The 19,937-nt window shown below is 38.3% G+C and overlaps 1 long non-coding RNA gene across 2 annotated transcripts in view; it reads left to right on the plus strand.

The window, feature by feature from the left end:
* The window catches only part of LOC104971984 (uncharacterized), a 232,521-nt gene that overhangs the window by 110,450 nt on the left and 102,134 nt on the right, over positions 1 to 19,937 (plus strand). The gene's annotated exons all lie outside the window — the stretch shown is intronic.

A 19,937-nucleotide genomic window follows, 5' to 3' on the forward strand; every position in this document is an offset into this window, starting at 1 on the left:
AATTGGTGCTTTTGAACTGTGGGATTGGAGAAGACTCTTGAGATTCCCTTGGACAGTAAGAAGATCAAACCAGTCAATTCTAAAAGAAATCAACCCTGATATTTATTGGACAGGCTGATGTTGAAGCTGAAGCTCTAATACTTTGGCCACATGATGCAAAGAGCCGACTCACTGGAATAGACTCTGATGCTGGGAAATATTGAGAGCAGGAGGAGAAGAGGGTTACACATGATGAGATGGTTGGATGGCATCATTGACTCAATGGACATGAGTCTGAGCAAACTGAGAGATAGTGAAGGACAGGGAATCTGGCAAGCTGCAGTCTATGGGGTCACAAAGAGTCGGACATGACCAAGAGACTGAACAACAAAGAGATTAGAAATGCATCTAAAACAGAATAAAGTTTATCAAATTTTTAAATTGTGGTAGGAGAATAAATACCTTCATGATTAGAATCCATAATGTGGTTCTGAACCAAACGGAACATTTCATTCACTTTGCTTTCATGTTATTAAAGAGAAAGGGAAATAAAATAGAATCAGTAAGTGAACTCCTCCCTTCCCTTCTCTACTTCAACCTTTGAACAGTATTAGATTGACTCGCATACCTAACCATTTTTTAGGTCAGACAGTAGGAACTAGTAATTTCATATAGTTCAGCTTCATGTTGTTTTTTTCAAATTATGAACCTTCAGAATATCTGAACTAAGATGCTTCCAGCATTGTATACACATGACCAGATGTTCCCTTTGTGTAAAGACCACAATGTCAGCTAGAATGTTTTTGGCTGTGAACTTTGTGAAAAGCAATATATGCTCTTGGAAATATATATGTGGAGATGTACTTCCAATTAAAAGTATATATCATTATCTTTCTCTGATAGTACAATGACGATTCACTGTAATATAAAGATAAGTAAAAAGTTAAGTGGTATGTCAAGATACAGTTCCTTTTCAAATGCCTCTCTAAACATTCAGGATTGTTGTATAGCAGGCTAGAAGCAGCAGACCTATGAAGGTTCAGTCTTGTGCTCTCTCACTTGTGTCTGCTTAAATCTTAAGAAAATGTGCTTTTGCTCATCATGTTTCAAAAGGAAGGATCAAGCCTTCCTTGTGAAGTGTAATTTCCACATGGCTTTATATGTTAGTAGAATGTGACAGTGTGAAGTTCAACGATTTGAACCTTCTCTGAGGAATGCCCTCAAAGAGATTCCAAGTCCTCACTCAGAGACAGATGTTTTCAGTTGTTAGTGATTTACTTTGCTGATTCTTTCCATTTGTCAACCATTTGAGAATAGACTTAAGTTTTCAGGATTCTAATACCAATCACATGGCTAAAATTAGAGCTCTTAAATGTGTGCTAAGTGCCTACAATTTCTACATCTCTAGAAAATAAAAGGAATCTGGTAGCATTAGGAGGAGGATAGGGGCCTTGTTAGATGATCTTCACCTAATCATTTATGGTCTCTGCTTCTAGAAACTAGAATAGCCTGGTCACTTATTTATTCCTCCTCTAATTCTGCCACTTGGCTGGAGATCCAAGTCACTCTTAATTTGTCTTATTTTAGAAACATATAATCTGGCTAATTTGTTCCTTAAGAATTAAATTCCAAGTCAAACATCTCCCTTTAAGGCTAGGTCCATGTTATGTCCAACCATCCAGGTAAGTTTGGGGAGGAGAAGGAAATCTATCATATGTCTCAGAGTGAAACAGTGCATGAATCAGAAACGCTAATCTGTGTGCTAATGGACCATTTATTTGCATTCCATTTTCCTTGGAGGGAAAAAATGTCCTGTGTCAATCTTTCTCATTTTGAGTGCAGTATGCGTATCTGTTGATATTTAAAGAGCTGCACATGCACAGGTATATTCGCATCTCTAAGCGGCATAATTGGTTTCTGTTTCAAAATAGAAACCTATCAACTAAATGACTCACACGAGATATTTCCAAATACCCATTTGATAATGTGATTGATACACTGCAAATATCTATTCAAGGCTTTTAATAAACTGATGGATTTTGCTAAATAGGAAATGGCAAGAGGAGTCCAAACATTCAAGTTGTATAAAATTCAGAGTTGCATTATTTCAAGGGAATAAGTAGCAAGCCTGCCCACATAGCCAGTTCAGAGTTGTAGTTCAGCAGCATGAGTCAGCAGTGTCCTGGTCTCAGGTATAATCTTGTGCCATTAACCTGGCAGCAGTTGTCTAATCTGGCTTTAATATCAGTGAGAACAATTCTGGTTCCTCTGACTGCCTGGGACTTCCAGGATTCAAGCATCGTTCCAAGAATCCCCCCAATGACTGGTGCCTGACTCATTTGTATGATTAGGGAGATTGGACCAAAAAAAAAAAAACAGTGTTGGAGGGCTGTGGTCTCCTTTTCCTGGCATTTCCCAAGATGGAGTTGCCTGCTTATCAAACCCAATTTGCAAAAGCAAGCTGGGCAGAGAATGAAAGCCAATCACCAGTTGCATAATATTGTAATTCACATAGTCACAGAATTTTACTGTATTATTATTATGAATATTGTTTTTTACCAGCTTTTAAGTCTGGGTATCAAACTTGTACTCAAAAGCATATTTGCACCGTCATGTCGATTTTTCTTTTTGGTAGGCCAAGAACCACTAAACACCCAGTTTTAGAAGAGTAACGAATGTGTTGTATTTGAGTGTTTGCATGGGTTACTTCAACCCTATAAGGTAGGTAGACTAGTTATTCCTATTTTAAAGGTTAGAAGACTGAGGCACAGAGAAGTAACTAAATTGGTCAAGATCGCTGTATTAGGGCTTGCCTGGTGGCTCAGTGGTAAAGAATCCACCTACCAAGGTAGTAGATGTGGGTTCACTCCCCTGTCTGGGAAGATCCCATATTCCATGGGGCAATTAAGCCAGTGCACAACTATGGAGCCTGTGCTCTAGAACCTGTGCCCCGCAACAAGAGAAGCCACCACAATGAGAAGCCTCACTCTGTTAACTAGAGAATAGCCCCTGCTTGCCACAACTAGAGAAAAGTCAATGCAGCAATGAAGACCCACCACAGCCAAAAATAAATAAGTAAATAAATAAAATTATTTTTTTAAAAAAAGATCACTCTATCAGTTTCCTAGAGGTGCTGTACCAAAGCACCACAAGCTTAGTGGTGGTAAGAAATGTATTGTCACACAGTTCTTGAGGTTGAAAGTCTGAAATCAAGGTGTCCGGAGAGCCATGCTTCATCTGAAGCCTATAAAAGAATTCTTTGTCTTCCTAGCTCCTGGTAACCCCAGGGTTCCTCAGTTTGTAGATGCATCACTTCAATCCTTCTTTCAACCCAGTACTACCACATAGCCTTCTCCCTGTGTATCTCTGGGTCTTCACATGGCTGTCTTCTTATAGGAACAATAGTCATTTTGGATTGGTAGCCCAGCTACTGCACTATGACTTCATTGAACTAACTACATCTGTAATGAACAAATTTCCAAATTAGGTCATACTTTGAGGAACTGAGGGTTAGGACTTCAACATATCTCTTTTGAGGACATGCAATTCAATCCATACCAGTCACATAACTAGGAAGTAGTATAACAAGGATTGAAATGCTTGCACTCAGTAATGCTGCCTAAAAATTTGGGATGTGGTGGGGGTTAGGTATGGCAGGATGCTAAATTGTAGTATATAGTGTATCTAAAGGATTTTGAATGGTGCTCTTTTCAATTGAAAGATGACTTTTGAACACCTTTCCCCTGCCTTAACCTCCTCTGGAAGCAAATACTTTATTGTTGAGTCAATACTTTAGGTCAGTTCCTTAGCATTCTGATGTGTTCCTTTTTATACCTTAGAGAATCAGAAGGGACAATAACATGAAAATTACATAAGATGAATGAAAAAGCCATACAAAATCACACATATAATGATGATAATCCACAAACATTTACTAATGCATTATTTTGTTTTCTTACATTAATGATAATAACTAATCTTTTTCTAGCATTTACTGTATGTAAATATTTTACTCAAAAAGCTTTAGACCATTTGATCATTAAAGTAATCTCATTAAGCAGGCAACATTATTGATGCTAGTTTGCAGATACAGACTCTGAGAAATAGAGAAATCAGTTGACTTGCCCAAGTTCTTAAAACTGAGTTCTAGGCAACCTCATGTGCTTTAACATCCTCATCCTTGCCTCTCTATTCTCAAGGTTAAAAACATTGGTGACAGTGTTCTTCAGCATACCCTAAACAGTTTTTTAAAAGACCCTGAAATCCCATACACCAACATTTCATTGGGATTGAAGTGAAATCTCATTTCATTGAGATTATAAAGCTATTCCTCTGATTCATCCTAATCAGTTCAATTCAGTTCAGTCGCTCAGTCGTGTCCGACTCTTTGCGACCCCATGAATCGCAGCACACCAGGCTTCCCTGTCCATCACCAACTCCCGGAGTTCACTCAGACTCATGTCCATCGAGTCGGTGATGCCATCCAGCCATCTCATCCTCTGTTGTCCCCTTCTCCTCCTTCCAATAGAGAAGAAATTCCATATGTGTCTTGTCTAAGCTCTGTCCAGTCACAAAAGAGTCTTATATCCCTGGTATTCAAAGTTTTTTCTTTAATATTGACCCTTAAAGGCCTAATAATTAATAATAAGAACTTACTATGAATCATGTACAGTTATACTACAAGTATGTGTGATATAGAGGGATAGTGAAGTTAGATTTAACTCCCTTCCCAGCACATTGGTATAGCTCTTAGCCATAAGTAAGTAATTCAGGTAATATTTATCCTGGTCTTAATCTTCTCCTTTTTATTGTTGAGTTACCTTTCTCTATGGCCTGTTCCTGATATTTTAGTTGATAATTTTCTACTGGATCATTACTGAAATACTAGCTGCAACATGGAAATCTTCATGCTCTCTGCAGCTTCTCCAGTTCCACTAATGGAATGTATGGACATTCAGCCTTAATTATAAGCTCATCTGTAACTAGTGATCTTTCTTATTTATTTATATCACTGCTGCTATTGCAACTGTATTAATGTTATACATTCCCCTCTTGCCATCTGTGCATCAAAACGTACTCCATAGATACTCTGTCTTTTTGGTCCCTACCATTGAAAGAAAAACTCTGATTTAGCCACGTATTCACCTTGGCTGAATCCTACTCTTCTAAATGTCTTAGTCTACAAATTCACACCAGTTTTTATGTGATGAAATGTAAAAATTATATATAAAAACATGTATAAAATTGTTTCCATTGATTCTTTGATCAATGTTTGATTAAATAAAATTTAATAGACCAATGTTTGATTAAATCAAATCAAATTAAATCAAATATTATAGCCATTTATGAACTTAATTAAGTTAGTTAAATATTTTAAAGTGTATGAACAGTTTCTTTTTAAGTATAGCAAATATCTGACAAGACAAAGTTGTAACTTAAGTAAATCTTCCTCTTCTAAAAATAAGAAGTTAAATTTACAAATTAAAATTTCAAGTTGTCTTGAACATTCTAATACTATTTATATGCTTCATAAAATTCTCTTACACCTTTTTGTTTCAAGTGGATGATACTTTTAAAACATCTTCGAATTATGATTACCCAGATTCTTTTTACTTTAATGCAAAGATGTCAGACTATATACTCTTTATACTTATTTATTTAGCTTCCCTGTATGAAAGTTCATTTTATTAAGGAAACAGATTTTTACATAGAACATGGAGAAGGTTAGTTATGGTAAGTCAACAGTAAGATATTTAAGACTGAAACATGGGATCAAGAATTAAGTTTAGGATGCTTTTATCAGAGTCATAGGAATTCAGTGAACTGTTTTTAAAAGTCATTGTGCCAACAGGAGATCCCAATGCTATACCATACAACTTGAATTGAGTTTAATAACCTCTGTCTCCTGAATTTTTACACTACTTCATAATTCATTCTTTCCTTCCTTCACTTATAATCTCTTAATTTTAGCACTTGATCTCTGTTAAAAAAAATTCTACACTTCCATTCAGTTTGCTGATAATTTCTTACAGACGTTATTTGGATTATGCAAAATTCTTCCCTACCTCTTTGAAGTCTGTATTCTGATCATGATATTTTTGTCTTATATAGGTCTTGGCCACAACTCTGTGTTCATCCTTTTTATTTTTAACGTCTTTATGAAGAGATAATTTACATATCATAGAATTTACAAGTTTAAATTGAACAGTAATTTTTAGTATGTTTACAGAAATGTACAACTATCGCCACAATTTTTCAATATTTTTATCACCTCAGAAAAGAAACTCTACCTTTCAACTATCACCCCATACCACCTCTCCATATTCCAGTCTCTTCCCAGCCCTAAGCAGCCATTAATCTACTTTATATCTCTATTAGATTCCCTATTCTGAACTTTCGTATGAGTGGAGTCATATAGTGTCTTCTGTGACTGACTCAGTTGGCAAGAATGCAGCATGACCATCCCAGGACAGGAAACTTTGCTTACAGAGAGGTCTGGACTAGATTTAGAGTAAAAGATGAAAATATCATGACTGTTTAGCTAAAAGTGGCGGTATAGGATGGAAATGAACAGGGGAAACATTATGGTTTTGCTAGACCGAGACTGCATTCCAGTTGGGATGGATGGTTGACTAGTTAGAAAACTTAACAGGGAGATCCTAGAAATAAGAAAGCCATACATAGATAACCTGATATAAACTCTCCACATATCCAGGGGCCGCTGGGATATGGCAATGCATGGCCACTGGGATATAGCAATGCATGGCAAAAAGTTCTAGGAAAGGGGGAGTTGAGAACTGACTGCAAAGTTTAAAGTATCCCCCAGTGCACACAAAGATCACTTCAATACGGGATAGAAGCATTATGACCTTGAGATACATGAACACCTGTGCTTAGTTGCTCAGTCATTTACGACTCTTTGCAACTTCATGGACTGTAGCCCGCCAGGCTCCTCTGTCCATGGGGATTCTCTAGGAAGAATACCGGAGTGGGTTGCCATGCCCTCCTCCAGGGGATCTTCCCAACCCAGGGATCAAACCCAGTTCTCCCACATTGCAGGCAAATTCTCTACTATCTGAGCCACCATTCTTGGGGAAGCCCAAGAATACTGAAGTGAATAGCCCATCCCTTCTCCAGGGGAGCTTCCCGACCCAGAAATTGAACTGGGGTCTCCTGAATTCCAGGTGGACTCTTTACCAGCTGAGCTACCAGGGCACAACTCTGCCCAAATTAGTGGCCTAACCACTAAATTATGTTGACACAGTGATGACTTCCTGAAAGTCAGGCTGTAACAAAAAAATTTAAACACTGAAAAAACATAAGCAGATGAATGATACAGGAGAGACACATTCTGCAGTTTATGTTCAGGCACATTACTAAAAATAACCAACAAGCCCCCCACTTCCAAAAAAAACCTCAGAGTGGCCACAGTATATTATCTAAAATGTCCGCTTTTCAACCCCAAATTACTAGACATGGAAAGAAATAAGATATAATCTATACCTGGGAGTGGGTACAGGGAGTCAATGGAAGTGGACTTTGAAAGGGCCCAGATTATAAAATTATCAGCAATATGACATATAATGCAATCCAGCTATTATAAATATGTTCAAAGAATTAAATATAATGGCAATAATTCAATGAATGAGTTATCTCAATAAATTGAAACTACAAAAAAGAACCATAAACTCCCTATAAGATATATTCCTTGCCCAGTAGAGGAAAAAAATGAAGGGGAAGATGGTGGAATCTGTGAGTTGGATCACGTCACTAACCTACTTAAGGTCCATTGGCAGCTTTCCATTGACTTTAGACTAAAAATCCGTCCCCCCCAAAAAAATATTAGAGGAAAGAATTAAAAGAACCACATAAAAATTCAGTACTTGAAAAATAGAATAATTGAAATAAGAAATTAAGTAAGTGAGTTTCATAACAGAAGGAATAAGTGACCTTGAAGATAAATCAATAGGAATCATCCAATTTAAGAAACAAAAATAAACATTCTCAGATATGGGGGACATTATCAGACATCCCAACATACATAAAACAAAAATCCAAGCAAGAGAAGAAAAAAGAAGTTCTAAAAATACATTTGAATAAATAGTGGCTGAGAACTTCCCCAGTTTGCTAAAAAAAAAAAAAAAATTACAGATCCCAGAATCCACTGAATCTCAAGAAGGATAAATAGATACCTAAACACAGACATATTTTGCCAGACTGTTGAAAGAAAAGAGAAAATGTTGAAAGCAGCAAGACAAAAATAGTGCATCACATACAATTAACAGGTGACTTCTCATTGGAAACAATGGAAGTCACAAGAGAGAGAGCATATTCAAAATGCTGGAAAAAAACACAGTGTCAACAATGAATTTTATCAAGTAAAATTATCTTTCAGAAATGAAAGTGAAATTAAGACATCCCCAGTAGACAAAATCTAAGAGAATTCATTGATAATTGATCTTTCATCTGAGAAAAGACCTGCAGACTGAGAGGAAGTGATCTTTCTTACAAAGACGACCTTCAGACTGAAAGGAAATGACATCACATGGTAACTCAGAAGAACCCCAAAAATGGTAAATATATGGATCAATGTTTTTTAAGTGTAAGACTATGTTCTTCAGCTTATAAAATGTACAAATGTAATGTGCTTGGGAGTAATAACACAAAGATGAGAAAAAAATGGAGTTGTATTGGAATAAGTTTACAGTATTTACTTAATAACTAAGAATATTTACTAAGTATAATTATTTGAACTAACCAAGAGTAGGCTGTACAAAGATCAAATCACATATGTTAATGCCTATATGTTATATATATTTACATGCTCCATAGCTTAGTTGTGTCCAACTCTTTACAGCCTCATGGACTATAACCTCCAGGCTCTGTGCAGTTTTCCAGGCAAGAATACTGGAGTGGGTTGCCATTTCCTCCTCCAGGGGACCTTCCTAGCCCAGGGATTGAACCCACAACTCCTGCGTCTCCTGCATTGGCAGGCGGGTTCTTTACCACTACCCCATCTGAGAAGCCCAAGAATAACCATAGACCACACACACACAAATAACACAAAAATTATAGCTAAAAAAACTTCACAGAAGAAGTAAAATAGCCTAATAGAAAATATCTGGGGTCTTCCCTAGTGGTGTTGGAGAAGACTCTTGAGAGTTCCTTGGACTGCAAGGAGATCCAACCAGTCCATTCTGAAGGAGATCAGCCCTGGGATTTCTTTGGAAGGAATGATGCTAAAGCTGAAACTCCAGTACTTTGGCCACCTCATTCGAAGAGTTGACTCATTGGAAAAGACTCTGATGCTGGGAGGGATTGAGGGCAGGAGGAGAAGGGGACGACAGAGGATGAGATGGCTGGATGGCATCACTGACTCAATGGACATGAGTCTGGGTGAACTCCGGGAGTTGGTGATGGACAGGGAAGCCTGGTGAGCTGCAGTTCATGGGACAGTTCAGTTGGACACGACTGAGCAACTGAACTGAACTGAACTAGTGGTCTAACGGTTAAGAATCTGACTGCCAATGCAGGGGATGCGAGTTTGATCCCTGGTTTGGGAAGATTCCACATTCCTCGACACAGCTAAGCCTGTGCACTACAACTGTTAAGCCCAGATGCCATAGCTACTGAAGCCCAGGTACCTAGAGCCCGTGCTCTGCAACAGGAGAAGTCACTGCAATGAGAGTCCTGCTCAACACAGCAAATAGGAGCCCCCTCCCATCTCTAATATTAGAGAAAGCCAGCACACAGCAACGAAGATCCAGCAAAGTCATAAATAAATAAATTATTTTAAAAAACTGATTAACAGGGGAGTAAAGAAGGAACTGAGAAACAAAAGACATGAAATATATAGAAAACAACAGTAAGATTGTATGTACAAATCCAGCCACATCAAATAATTATAATAAATTTGAATGGGCTAAACACTTCAATGAAAAGGCAGAGATGAGGAAATTCCCTGATGGTCCAGTGTTTAGGACTCCAGGCTTTTATAGCTGAAGATGCAGTTTCAATCCCTGATCAGTAAACTATGATCCCACAAGCCATGTGGTACAACCAAAAGAAAAAAGGCAGAGATGTAGACTGGATTAAAAATCAACAGATCCAATTATATGCTATTTATAAAAGACACTTTAATCTTTATAAATTGGTTGACCTTTCTGCTAACATGTCTGAAACAGTACAATACACCTTCTTTTCAAGTACATATGGAATATTCTCTGGGATAGATAAACTGTGTGCTAAGCTACTTTTAAAAAGAAAGAAAAGTATCAATAAATTTAAAGCAGTTTAAATCATACAAACTATGCTTTCCAACCATAATCAAATTAAATTACGAATCAACAACAGAAAGACATTTGGGAAATTCCTAAGTAATTGAGTGTTAAATAATACATTTCTGAATAACTCATGAGTTAAAAAAGAAATCACAAGAGAAATTAGAAAATATCTTAAACTAGATGAAAACGAAAACGTAAACTACCAACATTTAAGGGATACATCATTCAGTTCAGTTCAGTCGCTCAGTCGTGTCCGACTCTTTGCGACCCCATGAATTGCAGCACGCCAGGCCTCCCTGTCCATCACCAACTCCCGGAGTTCACCCAGACTCACGTCCATTGAGTCAGTGATGCCATCCAGCCATCTCATCCTCTGTCGTCCCCTTCTCCTCCTGCCCACAATCCCTCCCAGCATCAGAGTCTTTTCCAATGAGTCAACTCTTCACATGAGGTGGCCAAAGTACTGGAGTTTCAGCTTTAGCATCATTCCTTCCAAAGAAATCCCAGGGCTGATCTCCTTCAGAATGGACTGGTTGGATCTCCTTGCAGTCCCAGGGACTCTCAAGAGTCTTCTCCAACACCACAGTTCAAAAGCATCAATTCTTCGGCGCTCAGCCTTCTTCACAGGCCAACTCTCACATCCATACACGATTACTGGAAAAATCATAGCCTTGACTAGACGGACCTTTGTTGGCAAAGTAATGTCTCTGCTTTTGAATATGCTGTCTAGGTTGGTCATAACTTTCCTTCCAAGGAGTAAGCGTCTTTTAATTTCATGGCTGTAGTGACCATCTGCAATGATTTTGTAGCCCAGAAAAATAAAGTCTGACACTGTTTCCACTGTTTCCCCATCTGCTCCCATGAAGTGATGGGACCAGATGCCATGATCCTCGTTTTCTGAATGTTGAGCTTTAAGCCAACTTTTTCACTCTCCACTTTCACTTTCATCAAGAGGCTTTTTAGTTCCTCTTCACTTTCTGCCATAAGGGTGGTGTCATCTGCATATCTGAGGTTATTGATATTTCTCCTGGCAATCTTCATTCCAGCTTGTGTTTCTTCCAGTTCAGCATTTCTCATTATGTACTCTGCATATAAATTAAAGAAGTGGGGTGACAATATACAGCCTTGACGTACTCAGAATTTTCCAGTTTATTGTGATCCACACAGTCAAAGGCTTTGGCATAGTCAATAAAGCAGAAATAGATGTTTTTCTGGATACATCATTGGCAGTAGCTAATGGCTCAGATAAATAGCCATAGACCTAGAGAGAACAAAATTGAGAATTGGTTACAGGAATGATGGGCACAGTGTAAAAATGTTTGTGTCACATGTGATTCTAGCTGCAAGGAAGAAGGTCATTAATCAAATAATCAGGTGGATATGACTTACTTTATGATGTCAACTTCTTTTCCTACCAAACTTCTTATAAGGAGCATTTATAAACAAATTAACCAGGTTGGATCAATGAAGCTCATCATGAGCTTGTATTTATATATTCTCCCCTCTCCCAGTTAGTTATTTGCATTTAAGTTTACTTACAGCATCTTCTGATATATAAGAGACTTCTTTGTTGCCAAATCATTTGTATTTTATTTGGGGGTTTCTTCTTTGTGTATGCATATAGCCTTTTCCACCCTCCAGGTCATAAAAATAATCAAATATTCACATAAATTTCCTTCAAGTTTTATTATGGATTCATCAAAATATAACTTTGTGCTTAACTCTAAACTTTAAATATTATGTTCTATGCTACTGTTGGTTAAAGCAGTTTATTATTACACAGACTTAAAGAAAAATCCAGTCTTATTACCCTGAAACTGGTACACATATTTTTAAAGCTTAAAATAGAACCACTTGTCATCTCTTCTAATTTTAAAAATCATAAATAGCTTGTAACTTACCAACATACTAGGTCCCAGTTATTTTTACATTGCTCTTTCTTCACTTTTTCTTCATATACTTATCATGCCAGATTAATAGTGTTTCTTCTGTATAATAGTTCAGTTCAGTTCAGTCGCTCAGTCGTGTCCGACTCTTTGCAACCCCATGAATTGCAGCATGCCAGGCCTCCCTATCCATCAACCAACTCCCAGAGTTCACCCAAACTCATGTCCATTGAATTGGTGATGCCATCCAGCCATCTCATCCTCTGTCATCCCCTTCTCCTCCTGCCCCCAATCCGTCCCAGCATCAGAGTCTTTTCCAATGAGCCAAGTCTTCGCATGAGGTGGCCAAAGTATTGGAGTTTCAGCTTTAGCATCAGTCCTTCCAAAGAACACCCAGGACTGATCTTCTTTAGAATGGACTGGTTGGATCTCCTTGCAGTCCAAGGGACTCTCAAGAGTTTTCTCCAGCACCACAGTTCAAAAGCATCAATTCTTCGGTGTTCAGCTTTCTTCACAGTCCAACTTTCACATCCATACATGACCACTGGAAAAACCATAGCCTTGACCAGATGGATGTTGGCAAAGTAATGTCTCTGCTTTTGAATATGCTATCTAGGTTGGTCATAAGTATAATCTTTACTCCTCATCATTTCCAATTTAGATAAGAACAAATAATTCACCAGGCTAAGGACTACAGGCTTAGTCTACAACTCATGTGTTTGAGAAACCTGTTCCTACGTGTTTTTTGGCTATATTTCCACACTTGCTAGAAATGAACAAAATGAAAATGGTTATTAAATATTCAGATTTCTTCTGCCTACAGCTCTATTCCTACAGTTTAAAAAAATATATATATATATGTTTTTATTTGGCTGCACCAAGTCTTAGTTGCAGCATGCAGGATCTTCGATCTTCCTTGCGGCATGTGGAATCTTTAGTTGGAGCGTGTGGAACCTAGTTCCTCGACCAGAAATCAGACTCAGCCCCCCCGCCCCGCCTACATTGGGAGCACAGAGTCTTAGCCACTGGACCACTGGGGAAGTCCCCCTACAATTTTTTTTTTTAATTATCCTCTCAGATAGTAGTTTGAGAATTGCACTCTTCCCTGAGCACAGTGCTTCCCTACCTCTGCCAGTGTTTTTTCTTTTTTTCCCCCTGAATTATTTCTGAAACATTCTTATGCCTGCATGTAGAGTCGTGTCGGACTGTGTTCCCATGGACTGTTGCCTGCCAGGCTCCTCTGTCCATGAAATTTTCCAGGCAAGAATACTGGAGTGGGTTGCCATTTCCTCCGCCAGGGCATCTTCCCGACCCGGAGATGGGTCCCAGGTCTCTTGCACTGGCAGGTGGATGCTTTACCACTGTTCCACCAGGGAAGCCCAAACGTTCATGTAGTATTTCTTAAATCTTAGAAAAAAGCGAAAGTCATCCACAGGCCCTTCGACATCTTTTGGAATTTCTAACAGCTTGGTGTTCATACTGATTCAGTTTCATATCCAGGTGCTATTAACTATCTTTCCTTCTTAAAGTTTGTGAAAAAAAAAATAGAGGTGAATGAAAATGTAGTTTTTTTGTCCCTTAAGATTATACCTCAGGAGACTAAAAAAAGACAAAATAGCTCCCAAAGTTCCACTTAATTGTCATGCAAATGTATATATTCAGAAAGAAGCTACAATTATATACAGTATATGATAAATATATACCATATATTCTACTATATATTATAGTGATCATTATGAAACTATAGGACTTTGCCAGATTCACAAGATAAATATATCTAGCTAATACACTGCAATTCTTTGAAGAAAAAAAAAAAACTTAGCCTTATGGAAAAATGAAATAAAAGAAAAATATGCAGAAATATTGCTAGAATGTATCTTTTCCTTTGCAGAAAATTTCCTTTTAATTTTCAGAGAAGTAAGATATATACTTCTTGTTTTGGAAAGTGGCAGTTGTCATGGTCCTCCTCCTCATTGAGCACAGACTTGACTTTCTTGTAATCCCTCCATCATTAGAAAAACTTCGTTATGATCCTTTACCAACCAACAGGATAGTATGGCAATATTAGAACCATCACTGACATGGAGAAGAGAAAGGCATTTAAAATTTAGATTCTCAGCCCACATATAATCAGGTTTAAATCATCCGATTTTTGATAGAAGAATTGTCACTGTCTATGAGACTCTTCTTTTCTTACATTTCTTTAATACATTTTCCAAACAAATTTTTAAGAAAAAGCATGTGTATTTCTTAGTTTTCATCAACTATGTATAGTTTTCATTTTAAACTTATGATCTCTAAAAGGCAAGTTACGACCAACCTAGATAGCATATTGAAAAGCAGAGACATTGCTTTGCCAACAAAGATTCGTCTAGTCAAGGCTATGGTTTTTCCTGTGGTCATGTATGGATGTGAGAGTTGGACTGTGAAGAATGCTGAGCGCCAAAGAATTGATGCTTTTGAACTGTGGTGTTGGAGAAGACTCTTGAGAGCCCCTGGGACTGCAAGGAGATCCAGCCAGTCCATTCTAAAGAAGATCAGTCCTGGGTGTTCTTTGGAAGGACTGATGCTAAAGCTGAAACTCCAATACTTTGGCCACCTCATGTGAAGAGTTGGCTCATTGGAAAAGACTCTGATGCTGGGAGGGAATGGGGGCAGGAGGAGAAGGGGATGACAGAGGATGAGATGGCTGGATGGCATCACTGACTCGATGGACGTGAGTCTCAGTGAGCTCCGGGAGTTGGTGATGGACAGGGAGGCCTGGCATGCTGCAATTCATGGGGTTGCAAAGAGTCGGACATAACTGAGCAGCTGAACTGAACTGAACTGAAAGCAAGAATATTGTCAGACTACTGCTAGAAAATAGTTGCTTATCCCCAAATTCCTAACTGAATTTCCACAATTTTAAATTATGTTTTACTTTTTCTAAAAGTTAAAATCATGTCTTTAGACCTAGCTATATGTATTGAAAATTGAAGTCTTCCATTAATAACACTTTCAAGACTTGTGTTGTAGGGAACACTTTCTGAGAAGTCAGACCAATGACATATTTCTGTGATCTTTAATTGCCTGACAGTGTTTGCCAGTAAGACTTTTTTTGTAGTCTTGGCTTCATGATATATTTTCCTATCCTACCTATTTTGTGGAGCACATTGAGAGGATGCATATGGAAACAGTGAAATTTGCATCAAAGTAATTACATTTTAAAGATTTGGGATCTTTATTACAATTACAAAAAAAAAAACAGTAATATACTTCATTATTCTCCTATTTCAAGTCTTTGACTTGTAATCCTATAGTTGTTGTATACTGATTTATTCTGCAGATTGCTTTAAAAAGGGCAGCATCAGTAATATTCATTTACAAATTACTGTGTCTTGTTGTCAGTATCTTCTAAAATATTATTCTCGGCATATGTGATTCATCAAGACAGCCAGATGGTAAATTTCCCTTTGGCAGAATACATTAAAACTCTTTCATTCTATCATCCTTTTGCAAGTTCTTACTGTAATAAGCTCTTACTGTTAACAAATTGGGTGAGATAATGCTCTTAGGAGTCTGATACCTTGATGAGAGAGGATCAATTCTTTTTTCTCGGCTATAGGTCAGTTATGTTCACAGCACCCATATAGCACGAAAATGTTAAAGGTCACATGGATGCCAGCTTGTAGCAAATGCTGTCTCGATTTGTTCTACGCAGCTACAGTTACGCATTTAGCTGGCAAGTTAAATCACGCCCTTTTCTGTTAGGTCACTAATAGCATTCAGAAGAAGAAATCCCCCTGAGTATCACCATTAGAAATCATTTCACAGACAATGGAACCTTCACAGTCTCAAATCATCTGGGAGTCAGAACTAAATGATGGGAGGGCAGTGTAGTTACCATGTGAAAGTTTTCAGAAATAAGCTATATAAACCTTAATAATCAAAAGAAACCTGAAATCCCCACATTTCTCTTTAGAAATGTACTTGGGAATCAGTGTTGTCTTGTCTCTTTCCTGATTTGGTGTTGGAGAAGGCAATGGCACCCCACTCCAGTACTCTTGTCTGGAGAATCCCATGGATGGAGGAGCCTGGTGGGCTACAGTCCATGGGGTCGCTGAGATTCGGACACAACTGAGCGACTTCACTTTCACTTTTCACTTTCATGCATTGGAGAAGGAAATGGCAACCCACTCCAGTGTTCTTGCCTGGAGAATCCCAGGGATGGGGGAGCCTGGTGGGCTGCTGTCTCTGGGATCGCACAGAGTCGGACACGACTGAAGCGACTTAGCAGCAGCAGCAATGACATAAAATCTTAAAAATGTACACATATATATACTGCTATCACTTATTCTATCTTGGGGGCAAGGAGCTTCCTCTGGAAACTAGAAAAAGACTTTATTTAAAGTTCAATAAAACCAAAATGATGATTCAGGTGCCTTCCAACAAAAGAAAACTCACTTCCAACAAACATATTGTGAACAATCTTTGTTAATATTTCTGTCTGGTTCTAGATATTTCCTAAAAGCCATTAACAAAATAGCTGATTTACCAATGTTAGGTTTGAAGAATCATTACAAATAATAATTTATTGGTGAAAAATAGTTTCATAAGGATCCCTCATATTTAAGTAAGCCCCTCTGTCTCCCGTGACTCTGCTTTATCTCTCTTTTTATTTCCCATCAGTTTCCAGCTGCTATAAGAAGCTGACCATCCCTCAAAATTCTGTTTTGAGTTTCTCGCAGAAAGAACTATAGTTAGGACAATGATGAGCAGTCAACTGAAATAAATAATTAGTGGAAACAAGTAAATTAAAACGACTTTCAGAGAATCAGAGACACTGCTTCCTTTGTGTTCTTATCAATCCTCCTAAATGTAGCTACAGGTTCAGGGACAGAAATGGGTGAAATCAGTACCAGATAGCAACTTTCAGTCACAATCATGAGATGGAAGCTCCTTCCAAACAGCACAATCTGCAAACACCCTGCAGTAGCAGATGTTGACAGAGCTCTGTTGGCTGAGTAGAGTGCAGTGAGCCAGACAGCGTCTTATGGCCAGGTGACCCCGGGGACAGTGCACTGGCAAATGGGAAGCTCAAGGCCCTGTTGGGAAGTTTCTTGTTGGGTCTGATCCTTTGTTTTATTTCTCTCCTCTTGTTATAATGTTTTTGGCAATCTGTATTGGGCTTCTCAGTATGCACAGTGCTCTCTCGTGTGCTGTGTCTTCCAAACCTCAGAAGACTCCTCTTGAATTAGGTGTTTTGGTATCTCTAGAGGAGGAAGTGCCACTCAGTCAAGTTTGATGATATGCTCCATTTCAAACATCCAGTGATTGATGGGCCTGGGACTTGAATATAGATTTTAAATATCTGTATCCTCTATCATGTTGACCACATCACACCACCTATTACACTGGCGGAGACACAAATAGGGTAACAGCTATCCTCTGTACAATATCTGCAAAACATCAAGAAAACATCTGGTCAAATAAAAGGTGAAAAATGCTGAATACTCTCTTGCTTTAGGAGACTTACTATGTGTAATAGTTTATTTAAAGTTCTGAGAGGTCCTGAAAGAAAGGAACTCTATTTCATCTTGCTTTTTCCAGCATTTTCCTAATTTTTAGTCCATAGAACACTTTTTCCACTTAATATGCATCAGCATTTCAGAGAGAGATGTTCCATAAAAGACATCTCAGGTAGCAATACCAAATGAAATGCAGGTCTCTCAGTTAAATTTGAATTTCAGATTAAAAAAAGAAATTAATAAGTATGCACCAAATATTCTATGCGACAGAATAATTACTTATCGTAGGTAGACTAATTATGTGACTTTTTATCTGAAGTTCACTTTTAATTGGTGTCCTATACTTTCATTTGGTAAATCTTGACTACCCTAACTGTGATCATTACTGTTTACTTGTCTTTCCTTTCCCATAGGTACTCAATGAATAATATGTTCTATGGCATAAATTTTATTTATTCTATTGTCCCATATAATTATTAGGTTAATATTACACAGTAATGAAGAAAATAGATTAGCCCTAATATCAAAACCATAGAAAAAATTAAAATGTAAGTTGGAATTATAATGATGGCTTCTTTTCCCACAAATGTCCTTTGAACGTTTGAATCCTAGAATAAAATAACCAAGCAGGCACATAGCAAAATCAAGCAAGCCAGCCGGAAAATGAGAAAGTGTGTACCTTGGGGCTGTTATGTGTCCATAGCATCATCTTCATTGCCTGCTGTTTATCTCCAGATGAATGACCTGCTGGCACCTCAGCCCTGCAGCACTGCTCTGCCAGGACATACCATTGTTAAGAAACTGATGTTGTCTTTGACTCAGTTCTCTCCTTGTTGTTGTTGTTCAGTTGCTAAGTCGTGTCCAACTCTTTGCAACCCCATGGTCCAGGCTCCTCTGTCCTCCACGAATTTGCTCTCTCAGAGTTGTTCAACTTCATATCCATGAGCCAGTGGTGCTATCTAACCTTCTTATCCTCTGCCACCTCTTTTTCCTTTTGATTTCCATCTTTCCCAGCATCAGGGTCTTTTCCAATGAGTCCGCTCTTCGCATCAGGTGCCTGAAGTATTGGAGCTTCAGCATCAGTCCTCCCAATGAATATTCAGGGTTGATTTCTCTCCTTAACCCCACCTATCTGATGGATTTCTAAATCCCTATCAATCCTACCTCTAAAATAACTTGTATCTCTACCTTCAGAGGTAATGCCATCTATACTGCCTGTTTGCAGATACTCCTTTTACTTACAACTCCAATATCTCCTGATGGGCCCCCCTGCCTCCAATCTTTCCCCTCCTTTATAGTATACTACTATCAGAGTTGCCTTAAAAACTAGTTTAAACATCTCTATGCTCAGTCGCTCAGTCATGTCCTACTCCCTGCGACCCCATGGACTGCAGCCCACTAGGCTCCTCTGTCCATGGGATTCTCCAGGCAAGAATCCTGGAGTGGGTTGCCATTTCCTCCTCCAGGAAACATCTCTAGTCTGCTCAAAAACATACAGTGATGCCCACCATCTGTATTTGTTTGCTGATGCTTGCTAATAAGCCATTGGCCAAAGCAAGTTAAGTGGCGAACCACAAATTCAACTGTTAGAAAAATAGACTCCTCTAATGGAAGGAAGTGCAGAAGCACATTGTAATATATACACAATATATGTTGTGACTGTAGAAATAGACTCCACTGCCATTTGTGCTATCTACAATATATGGACCCTTGTCTAAAAGATAAAACTGAGACTTTGTCTTTCAACTTTCACACTTTTTTATTGGCATTTAAAAATTTGTAATTAGAGGATAATTACGTAACAATAATGTGATGGTTTTTGCCATACATCAACATGAATCGGCCATAGGTATACATATGTCCACTCTGTCTTGAACTCCCCTCACACCACCCTCTCCACGCACCCCTCTAGGTTGTCACAGAGCACCCGCTTTGAGTTCCCTGCACCATACATCAAACTCCCAGTGGCTGTTTTACATATGCTAATGTTTATGTTTCAGTGCTATTCTCTCAAATCACCCCACCCTCTCCTTCCCCTACTGTGACCAAAAGTCTGTTTTTTATATCTGTGTCTCTTTTACTGCCCTACAAGTAGGATCATCAGTACTATCTTTCTAGAATCCATATATATATGTGTGTGTTAATATGCAATAGTTGTTTTTCTCTTTCTGACTTACTTTACTGTGTGTAATAGGCTCTAGGTTCATCCACCTCATTACATCTCAAATGCGCTCATTTTTATAGCTGAGTAATATTCCATTGTGTGTATGTACCACAACTTC

Source organism: Bos taurus, chromosome 4 (genome assembly GCF_002263795.3).
Source record: "Bos taurus isolate L1 Dominette 01449 registration number 42190680 breed Hereford chromosome 4, ARS-UCD2.0, whole genome shotgun sequence".
Taxonomy (NCBI): domain Eukaryota; kingdom Metazoa; phylum Chordata; class Mammalia; order Artiodactyla; family Bovidae; genus Bos; species Bos taurus.